Consider the following 10346-nt stretch of genomic DNA (forward strand, 5'->3'; position numbering starts at 1 on the left):
AATCTGAAGTTACTATTGCAAGCGTATTGGATTGCCAACCATTATAGGTCTCTGAAGGTTGGATGCCTCCCCTCGACGAACAATCGGACGTGGAAGCCTGAGAAGTGATTCGAAGGCCAAGCCACACAGACATAGGCAGGACCTTGCTACCGAAGGGCTGCATACATATTCCTATTATTTCTACATTCTACAACCACAGTTTATATGTCCAAATATAATACAATTAGGTTGTACTCCATTTTCCCGAAATCCATTGCCCAGAATGAAAAATCACCAGAATTTCAATCACCAGAAATCCACTTTCCCAGAATGCACCATTTACTTGAAATTTTTTTTCCCAGAGTGAACCATTTCCCAGATTTTTGTTTACCAGAATGAAACATTTCCCACAAAAAAAAATCACCAGGATGGACCATTTCTCTGAAAATTTTTCGCCGTCGGAAGCGGCGGCCCTAATACATTGGTCTAGGTCTGCCGGGGCTTCTTAGGTTCTTTCAAACCTGTGATTTCATTTAAAAAATATTTTGAAAAAATAAATTTCGAATCATATAAAATTAACAAGAGTTCATTAGAAAAAAACAAATAAAAATACTTGAGGAAAAAATCTGGGTTTTGTGCCATTCTGGGAAAAAAAAATCTGCGAAATGGTGCATTCTGGGAAACAAATTTCTGGTAAATGGTGCATTCTAGGATTTTTTTTTCTGGGAAATGGATCATTCTGAGGGTTGATTTCGGGTATTTGTCATTCTGAGGAAAATTCATTCTGGGCAAAAGTTTTTGGGTAAATGGGATACAATCTACAATTTAGTCTACTAGTAATTCATATACCCAATTGAGAACATCCGTTTTTATGAACAAAGTTTGGCCCAGTCTCTATATTGAACTTGGAAGTTGAAACAAGCATTTCCTTGAAACGATCAGTTTACACCAGCATGTTCGTATTAAAACCGTCCAGAAATATTAGTTCAAGATATGTCGAACAATATTAAAAAAAAACTTATCTGGAAAAAAAATTAATTAATTAATGTTTCTGTAGTACATATTTCACATGTTACCACTTAAAAGCTGGAAGGGTAGCTTTATGGTAGCATGCCATTTAACAAAGTGTCTAATTTTCGTAAATCATAATGTTGACTGCCGGCCCGGTGATTGAAAAACTCATAAACCAGCTCAAACTTCCATCCTTTTCAATCATACCAGGCTTCGAAAAAGAACGCTGAGCAAAAAATTGAAGAATCTATTGTCATGATCATAACTGTTCTTAGGTTCCTACATAGATCCCAACATTCATACGATTTTAGCAAACGAAAACAAATCCAAACGCTACCGGCAGTTTTGCTTTTCTGTTTTGAACTCTCAACAAAAACTAACCCGTAAAAATTCGCATCTCATCAAAAGTGAGCCATCAATCGATAGGACCATCAAGAGTTCCAATGTTTACGTGTCCCAAAGCTTCGGAACAGTCGTGAGTTCCCTCTTCCACCTTCTCTAAGGAAGCCACCACCCATCGGGTAGGGGGCATCGCAATCATTAACATTACTACCATCATTAAGCTTCATTATCATTCGTAAGTTGCGCGGTTTTGGTTGAGGCGCGTGCTTGCATCTTCCCAGCGCAGAGTCTTCCGTAGACTTCGATTTAAGGAAAGATCAACTTCCACGGAAAAATCGTGCGCTCGTCTCTCTTTCGGGCGTTTAGGAATCAATATTACCAGCCGGTCTGTCCTAGAGCAGTGATTCCTAGACTGATGACCGCGCCGATGACTGATGATGATGACGACGACGACCATACGAGAGACACTCACGACACCAAGACACGACGGACGACGATCGACAGGCCCCAATGATGATGGTTACCTACCTTAGCTATCTCGCGGACGTCTAAACCAAGTTCGTCTTAGAGCGTGGCTCCAAAGGCTGAGCCCCAACCAAGTCCCGTCTGGTAGATCTCGCGCTGCTCATTCGTGACCAGTCTTGGCCGCGCGGTGGACGTGTGGTTTATGAGTGCGCTGCGTCGTCGTCATCGTTGTCTTCGATCGATCGGGAGGGAATTCTACGAAGTTTTGGTCGTCGTGGTCGTCATTATAATTTGTTGTGTTTTGTTTGTGGCCGGTTTGAGGGTTCGGTTATGTGTCGGGATTATCAACCGGCTGATCCGGAACGCGGCAGGGGTCCGGTTTTGTGCTGAGACAACAACCAGTCATACGGATGCCCATTTCAAACTCTGCTGACAGGTGCCAAAATTATGCGCGCAAAGCAGACACCACACTGCTGGCTGACACCGGTTTGGCGTTTGTTTCTGTGGCTCCAAGGGGAAGCATCAAGGGGGCTCAAATAAAGGTGACCACGTGTGATATGTTGAATTGATAACAAGAAGAAACAAACAAAAAAACATATCAAGTGACAGAGTGATTGTCATTTGGATGTGGAGCAGTTTCCTGCTTAATATGCATGGGAACAAATAGTGCTGTTTTATTCGTTTATTTGAAACGGCAACAAATAGTGTTACTTGTTTGATTATTACAATTTTGGTGACTTAGGTTCTATAGTTGTCTCATGGGTTTACGGTGAAAAATATGATGAAGAGTATCTTCAGTGATTGAAGATTTAATGGAAAGTTTGTTATCAAGTTCAGGTGCTCTGGATGCTTAGTTCCATTCTAGTGGAACAAAGGTGAATATACAATTATTTGAATAAGCTGACCTGTTTTCAATCGACAATCTCAAACGATCTTTTCCTATAGGTGATTATCAGGACGTATTCCCATTTTCTTATTTTCATCATATCGTTTTGGAAAAAAACAGCTACTCACCGTCTTTCTGGCAGCATATATGTAATTTCAAGTTACTATGCTTCTTCATTCGGGACTAGCTGACAATGTGCTTTGCTAAACTCTTCAAAAACAAATTATATAAGTTCTTGAGCAATACAACACCCCCTCACTCTTTCGACACAAATGCCAAAGTGTAACTAACAGAACTTAAAAAACAACCCCCTTCATCCTTCCTCTCTCCACACTACTGCAAGGCAGAACGGTCTGTAACATTCATAGAAACATATCTCGTATTTGAAAACCATGTCAAATTTGATTCTATTTTATGAAAATAATTTGATCACCGGTTGTTGTTATAATTTTTACACTTATTGATATTTCTCGGTGAGTAAAACAGCAAAGTAATTTTCACGTGACGTTTCGGGTTACCTTGCTTCACCCATCATCAGACGTCTAAAAAATATTTATTACAGTAAAAAGTTTTCGGGTTTGATTCTATTTGATTCTATTTGCTTAATTACTTCTCCAGTTATACCAACAAAATTATATTGGAGCCCCTCCGAGTGTACTACCTGGAAGAAGAGTGGTGTTTCAAATAATCATAGAACCATTTCTCGTACCCAGATAAATTCCCATGTTATATTTGGTTCCATTTGTTAGATAAATTCTTGGTTTATGCAAGACAATTGTATGGGAGATTCCCTCTTCCCTAACTTTGATTCCTATTGAAGGAGAACACGGAGAAAAATATATAGATTTATCAGTTATTTTACGCTTCTACATGAACATAAATATGGTTGTTTGGTTCTGACCCGAAAATACGTTCAAGCCAACAATCAGATGATATTTTGCCACGAAAGGATAAATGGCTGATTTAGCGATCGCATTCATGCTAAGAACAAGGTTGCCGAAATCACAGAAAAATCTGTAATTTCACAGAATTTTGAGAAAATTTTCATCACAGAATCTGTGTCACAGAACACAGAATTTTGAAATTTTCACAGATTTCACAGAATTTTGAATGGATTTCCGAATTTATAATTTTTTTTGGAGAGTATCAAAATTAGATTTCTTACTTTGAATTAGAAAAGTATAATAAGATTAGAAATGGTTATTGATTTTACTCAACTAAAATGTGAAACTGACTCAATTTATCTTCAATTTTCATTGAAATTCAAAAATATAGCATCACAGAAATCGATCAAAGAATTTTTGGGTTAAGAATTATTATTATAGAATGTCAGAATTATTTTTCTCAAAAACACAGAATTTTTTTCGGCAACCTTGGCTAAGAATCCAACAGGAATTTTCATTCAATCATTCGTATGGCTGTTTCTACTGTAAATGCTGTTCTCCATAAACGTAGGACATCGTAGATTCAAAATATTAATTAAATTAATTTGAACAGATAAAATGCATTGTTTTTGTTTTTTGTTTTTAATGAAACGCATTTTTATTTATTTTTTATTTAATTATATATACGATCAGTGGCATGATTTTTTATATTAACCCCTGCATTGTTTTTTTCTTCTGCTGGGGTAGCCGCCGTCAAGGCCCCGGCACCCTGCAAGAAAATAAAAGCTGTTGTTAAAATATGATTGTGATAAAAAATGTCATTAACTTAAGAATAGGGGATTTTTTTTTATTATCTGACGGGTTTGCGCCGGGGGTCTTCAGATTTTCCCCAAAATTGAAAATTTGGTTCATTTTCGCGACTTAAAAACACAAGTTTTTTTTCAGATTTCTAACATTTTTATTTTTTGAGTTAGCTTCGGTTAGATTTTTTTGTAAATAAAAAATAACCATTTTTCAAAGCTACATAACTCTGTTGTTTCTCAACGGAAATTAAAAAATAGCACATCAAAATGCATTGAAATTTTATCAGCTTTCCAAATAGAATAGTTGAAAAAAATTAAATAATGACCTTCAACATGAAAAGTTGTAAATGAACTTTAAATGGCGTCTAAAAGAACCGTCTGCACCACCGAATATTTTGCAAAAAATACCATTGTATAGCTCGATTTTTGGTGCAACTTTCATCTGAAGACACCAAAGTGGGCCATTAACACCTTGAAGAGTAATGAAATAAATAATGACAATAAATCTCTTTTTTTCCATCGAAAACAAACAATGGTCGAACAACTGCACTCACATATGGAGATAGCAAGCACTTCTAACAACATGGAAACAAAAGAACTTATCAAAGCTGGTAAAAACACTATTTTTTCGTCCTTTTCAGACTGTCCTTACTCGCATAACAGTCCCATTTGAATTTTCGTCATTTTAGGTCAACATAAGGCTTCAACATAAAAGACTTAAAAAAGAGGTTTTGTTCTAGAAATTTCGAAAAAAAATATCAATTCGTGGCTGTCCTATATGAAATATACCTGAAAAACAGTCCCACATGTGAAATACCACGGATTTGGTTACTTTTCAATGTTTCTTTCGGCGAAATAGTCTTTGGTTTATTGCTTTGAATCATTTAAACATTTTTTAACTAACTTGATGTCGAATGATGCACACTAGTTTTCGAAGGCAGGTCTGACTTTCTAAGGAATGACTTCCTGAGCGAAAAACTATTGGATGCAATCAAAAATCGTAAAAAGATTCAACTTACAATGTGGAATTCATGATATTTTTTTGCAAAAGTATGTTTCTTTTTCTGACAATTGCATTTAGAAGATTAAAAACATTTAGAACGTAGTCTTAAGTCTTAGAAAGTAGCTTGTTGAGAAAAATATATTTTGTATGGGACTGTTATGCTAGTAGATTCGAAAAAGGTTTCAAATATGGTCGATTAACAGTCCCATAATAAATAAAAATGGTGCTCTCGACCTTACCAATAACCCAATTTCGAAAATTTCAGGCCTAACGATTTATTATGACAACCTAGAAACTATTTTCGTGTATGCTGAATGTGGTGGTCACAATTTAAAAATATATTCCAAAACAGAAAAAGCTGATTGTCTCGCTTGTTTATTTTTGTATATGGGACGGTTATGAAAGAAGGGGCGGTAGATTGTTACAGCTTAACTGACTTCATGTTATATCCAAAAATCTAATAACGTATTCGTTTATACCCAGTTTTGCACCAGGTCACAACAAGTTATGCACATTTTACTGTCATTTTTAGAAGTTTATGCGCTAAGTTTTACATCCGTAATTCCCCAGATTTGATTTAAAATGAACGGTGGAACACTGAAGATTCGTTTGTGAGCGATCGAGGTAGCAAAACACTGACGACGAATTATGTTCGTTCTAGTATGGTAAACCTCAAAATTGGGCGAATGTAGAAAACGAATACGGTAAAAGCATCATATTTTCATCATTTTACAGCCTGGGTTGGCCATACTGAGCTCTTTGATTATTTCTACAACATTTGTGCCACTTTCTCATACTTTTTTGATCAATGGGAAAGGATTTTGGTGTCCAGTGCTTAGCTCCCGATATAAAAACTATGTAAAGCACGTCTATATTTCATTTTTTTAATCACATTTTTTTTGATCCCAAACACAGGGACTGAACCTTCTACTATTGGCATTGATTATGCTTCACAATGATCTTTGATCGAAAAATTTATAAGTTATATAGTATATGACCAAGTTGTAAAAGCAACATTCCCATTATTAGTTATATCACCTAAACAATACGATACTTAGAATTTTGGTTAAAATTTAAAGTCAGTTTTGCTGCAAACAGTCTACAAAGCACGAAAAAGTAGTGTTTTTTACCTGCTTTGGTAAGTTCTTTTGTTTCCATGTTGTTAGAAGTGCTTGCTATCTCCATATGTGAGTGCAGTTGTTCCACTATTGTTTGTTTTCGATGCAAAAAAAGAGATTTATTGTCATTATTTCTTTCATAACTCTTCAAGGAATTGATGGCCCACTTTGGTGTCTTCAGATGAAAGTTGCATCATAAATCGAGCTATACAATGGTATTTTTTGCAAAATATTCGGTGGTGCAGACGGTTCTTTTAGACGCCATTTAAAGTTTATTTACAACTTTTCATGTTGAAGGTCATTATTTAATTTTTTTTCAACTATTCTATTTGGAAAGCTGATAAAATTTCAATGCATTTTGATGTGCTATTTTTTAATTTTCGTTGAGAAACAACAGAGTTATGTAGCTTTGAAAAATGGTTATTTTTTATTTACAAAAATATCTAACCGAAGCTAACTCAAAAAATAAAAATGTTAGAAATCTGAAAAAATACATGTGTTTTTAAGTCGCAAAAATGAACCAAATTTTCAGTTTTGGGGAAAATCTGAAGACCCCCGGCGCAAATTGTCAGATAATAAAAAAAAATCCCCAATACTATGTAACTTACGTGGTGATTCTTGTTTATCACTGTTTTTTTTTTATCCAACCTTCCGGATTGGTCCTCGGGGGTCAAAGTAAACCCTCTCTATATGTATCTGAAAACATTAAAACATTGTAAATAAAATCAACTGAAAAACATAAATCATATTTACCTTTCCGCTTCGTGTTGGTCGACTTCTTCCATGAGAAATAATTACTGGCTTTTTTCCTCTCAGTCAAAAATTTACCTGCCTGTTCATACGGAATTCGAGGTCTAGTCAAGCATCAGTGATATTTGAGAACTGACTATCAGATTGTAATGCAGACTAGGAAAATATAGTCAAATCTACTAGCTGTTGAATTATTTTAGCGATAAGCGGTTGAGAAATCCTCTACAGCCAAATCAACTTTACATAAACGCTAGTTTGTTCGTAGTTATCGATGTTCATTTAGCAATATTATGGGTTCAACCAAAAATCTGTGTTATGGAAGAGCCAACCATACGAATTTTGATAACAACCTGTATAGTTTTTTATCCGTGAAAGGAGTCTCAAATAAGCATACAACGTTTTCTCGTACCGTAAACTGGGAGCATATTGATCACTTTTTTAATTCATTTTCGATTTTTTTTGAAAGGGTTGCTTTTTTGTAACACTTAAAAATTTTGAAATACCTACTGAAGTAAGGAGTATCAAGCATGATCATGGATAGCAGAATATTTAAACGGCATTACAGGCTTTAACAAAATGTTTGTTACAATACCAGATTTCATGTTTCGGGGTAACTTTGATCACTATGGTTTTTACGTATCTCAACATCTTCAAATTTATTGTTTTGATGCCAATTAGCACTGAAAGCTTACAATATTTTTTGTTTGGACTCAATTGAATTTTTCAACGTTTTCTTTAAAAAACAATTATACTTGAAAGATGGACAATGTTGCTGCATACATTTAGGGGCAAAAATTATAAATAATTCTCAGTATTTTTTGGCTTCAAAAACAAATGAAATTATACCTTCATGCAATTCCCTGGGTCCTTCCACTAATCCCATGTTATTTTTTCCTCAAAATTAAACACTTGATAGGGTTTATAGCCGTTTGTTCTATACCGGCTTTTTCATAGAAAATGTCGGTTTTTTAAATATCCAAAAATTGGCACAGAATGACCCTTAAAATAACACGATAACTATACCTATACAAAAGTTAAACTTTCATATAAAACAACCCATTTGCTTTAAAAGCCAACATTTTAAAAGGAGAGGTGTTTGTTTGTGAGTCTTCTAAAAAACAGATATTTTGAAACTTTTAAATTACATTTTAATAATTTTAAAAAAATCTCCAACTACAAACAAAATTTAGGCTATTTGAAACTTAATTTATAGGCTTTCAAACGTTGAAATCAGTTTTCAGATATTTTAACTTCAGACTTAGTTAATTATGATTTACTGAAAAAATTGCTTGTTGATCAAAGTTACCACAGATTACGATACCTTAATGCCAATACCCAATGTCCCATGCCAAATTTGGTTCCATTCCCTCGATAAGCTCTAAAGTAATTCGAAAAATTGTTAAGGAGCTCAAATATGTGTTGTGAGCCTACTCGGTAGAATAATTCTACTGAGTCGAAGCAATCCAAAGATTTGCTTCGATTTAACCACGGTATCTGTAAAGGACCCCATCTCCTTTCTATCACCCTATTTAAAGGAAGCAGTAGCACTTAATATTCAAAGAAGTATTCCTCGTGCACAAATACTCTACCAAGCCAAATTTGTTTCCATTTGTTGGATAAATTCTCGAGTAATGAAAAAAATTGTATCCTCTCCCCTAAAAATTTTCCCACTGAAAAACCAGAGGGTTCTCAAGATATCATAGTAACATTTCTCGTTTTGAAGTACACATAAAACTCATAAAACGTATAAAACTTATAAAACTTATAAAGCTTATAAAACTTATGAAACTTATAAAACTTATAAAACTTATAAAACTTATAAAACTTATAAAACTTATAAAACTTATAAAACTTATAAAACTTATAAAACTTATAAAACTTATAAAACTTATAAAACTTATAAAACTTATGAAACTTATAAAACTTATAAAACTTATAAAACTTATAAAACTTATAAAACTTATAAAACTTATAAAACTTATAAACCTTATAAAACTTATAAAACTTATAAAACTTATAAAACTTATAAAACTTATAAAACTTATAAAACTTATAAAACTTATAAAACTTATAAAACTTATAAAACTTATAAAACTTATAAAACTTATAAAACTGACGACATAAAATCCGGGCAACATCCGAGCAAATGTTGTCAACACCCAGAAATTGCTCAGAAAAATCAAGAAAAAAAAATTGAAAACAGTTTTTTGACAAAACTTGTTAAGCATATTTGGCTTCCAAAAATCCTTTCATGATTATTTTTGAATAACTTGCTCAAAAATTTTCGTTTTGGAGGCATACATAAAATGTTGTGCAAATAAATAAAAAATTAAATATCAATTACAAATTTCATTTATATTTGGTAGGTGTAGCAAAGCTTACCGGGTCAGCTAGTAAAATATAAAAAATATTCAATTGAAAAGTGAATTCTTAATTAGGAAAAAGATTAATAATCATTTCTAATTTAGGTGAATTCATTCAAAAACATATTTGATGTTTGATTACTTTTGATAAATAGAAAATAAAAAAATTAAATTTTAACTCAAATGATCAAAGTCAGAGGTAAAATATTTTTTATATTCTTTTTTTTCTAGTTATAAAGACTGACATAGCTCATTTTTGAAGTTCAGAATATTTACTTTATATATTTGTGTGTTCAATTTATCATTAAAAGATTATATTTATTAATCAACTAGCTGACCCGGTGTGCTTTGCTACCCCTTCCATGGATAAAATCAAGTTCGTTGAAATAATTTCAATTAAAATAAATTTATTTTACACTAGCTGACCCGTTGTGCTTTGCTACACCTTCCGGAAATAAATGTAATTTGTAAAAATTTATTAAAATTTAGATTTTAGAGAGCATTGTTTTAAATCAAACCTCATCATACTTCAGAACCAACAACTTCGAAATGAGAGCTGCAGCTGCAGTTCTGAATAGCAATTTAAAGATGGTATATATTATTTACTGATCTCTAAACTGGTTTTTCAAGATCTGAAATTTGTACTCTGTACCCAAAAAAACCTTTTTAAATATCGTCCCTTCTTTGAAAAGCTCTTTATCTTAAATTTACATGGGAGCTCTCCCATCTTTTTCAATTTTGT

Source organism: Uranotaenia lowii, unplaced genomic scaffold, assembly GCF_029784155.1.
Source record: "Uranotaenia lowii strain MFRU-FL unplaced genomic scaffold, ASM2978415v1 HiC_scaffold_47, whole genome shotgun sequence".
NCBI classification, from domain to species: domain Eukaryota; kingdom Metazoa; phylum Arthropoda; class Insecta; order Diptera; family Culicidae; genus Uranotaenia; species Uranotaenia lowii.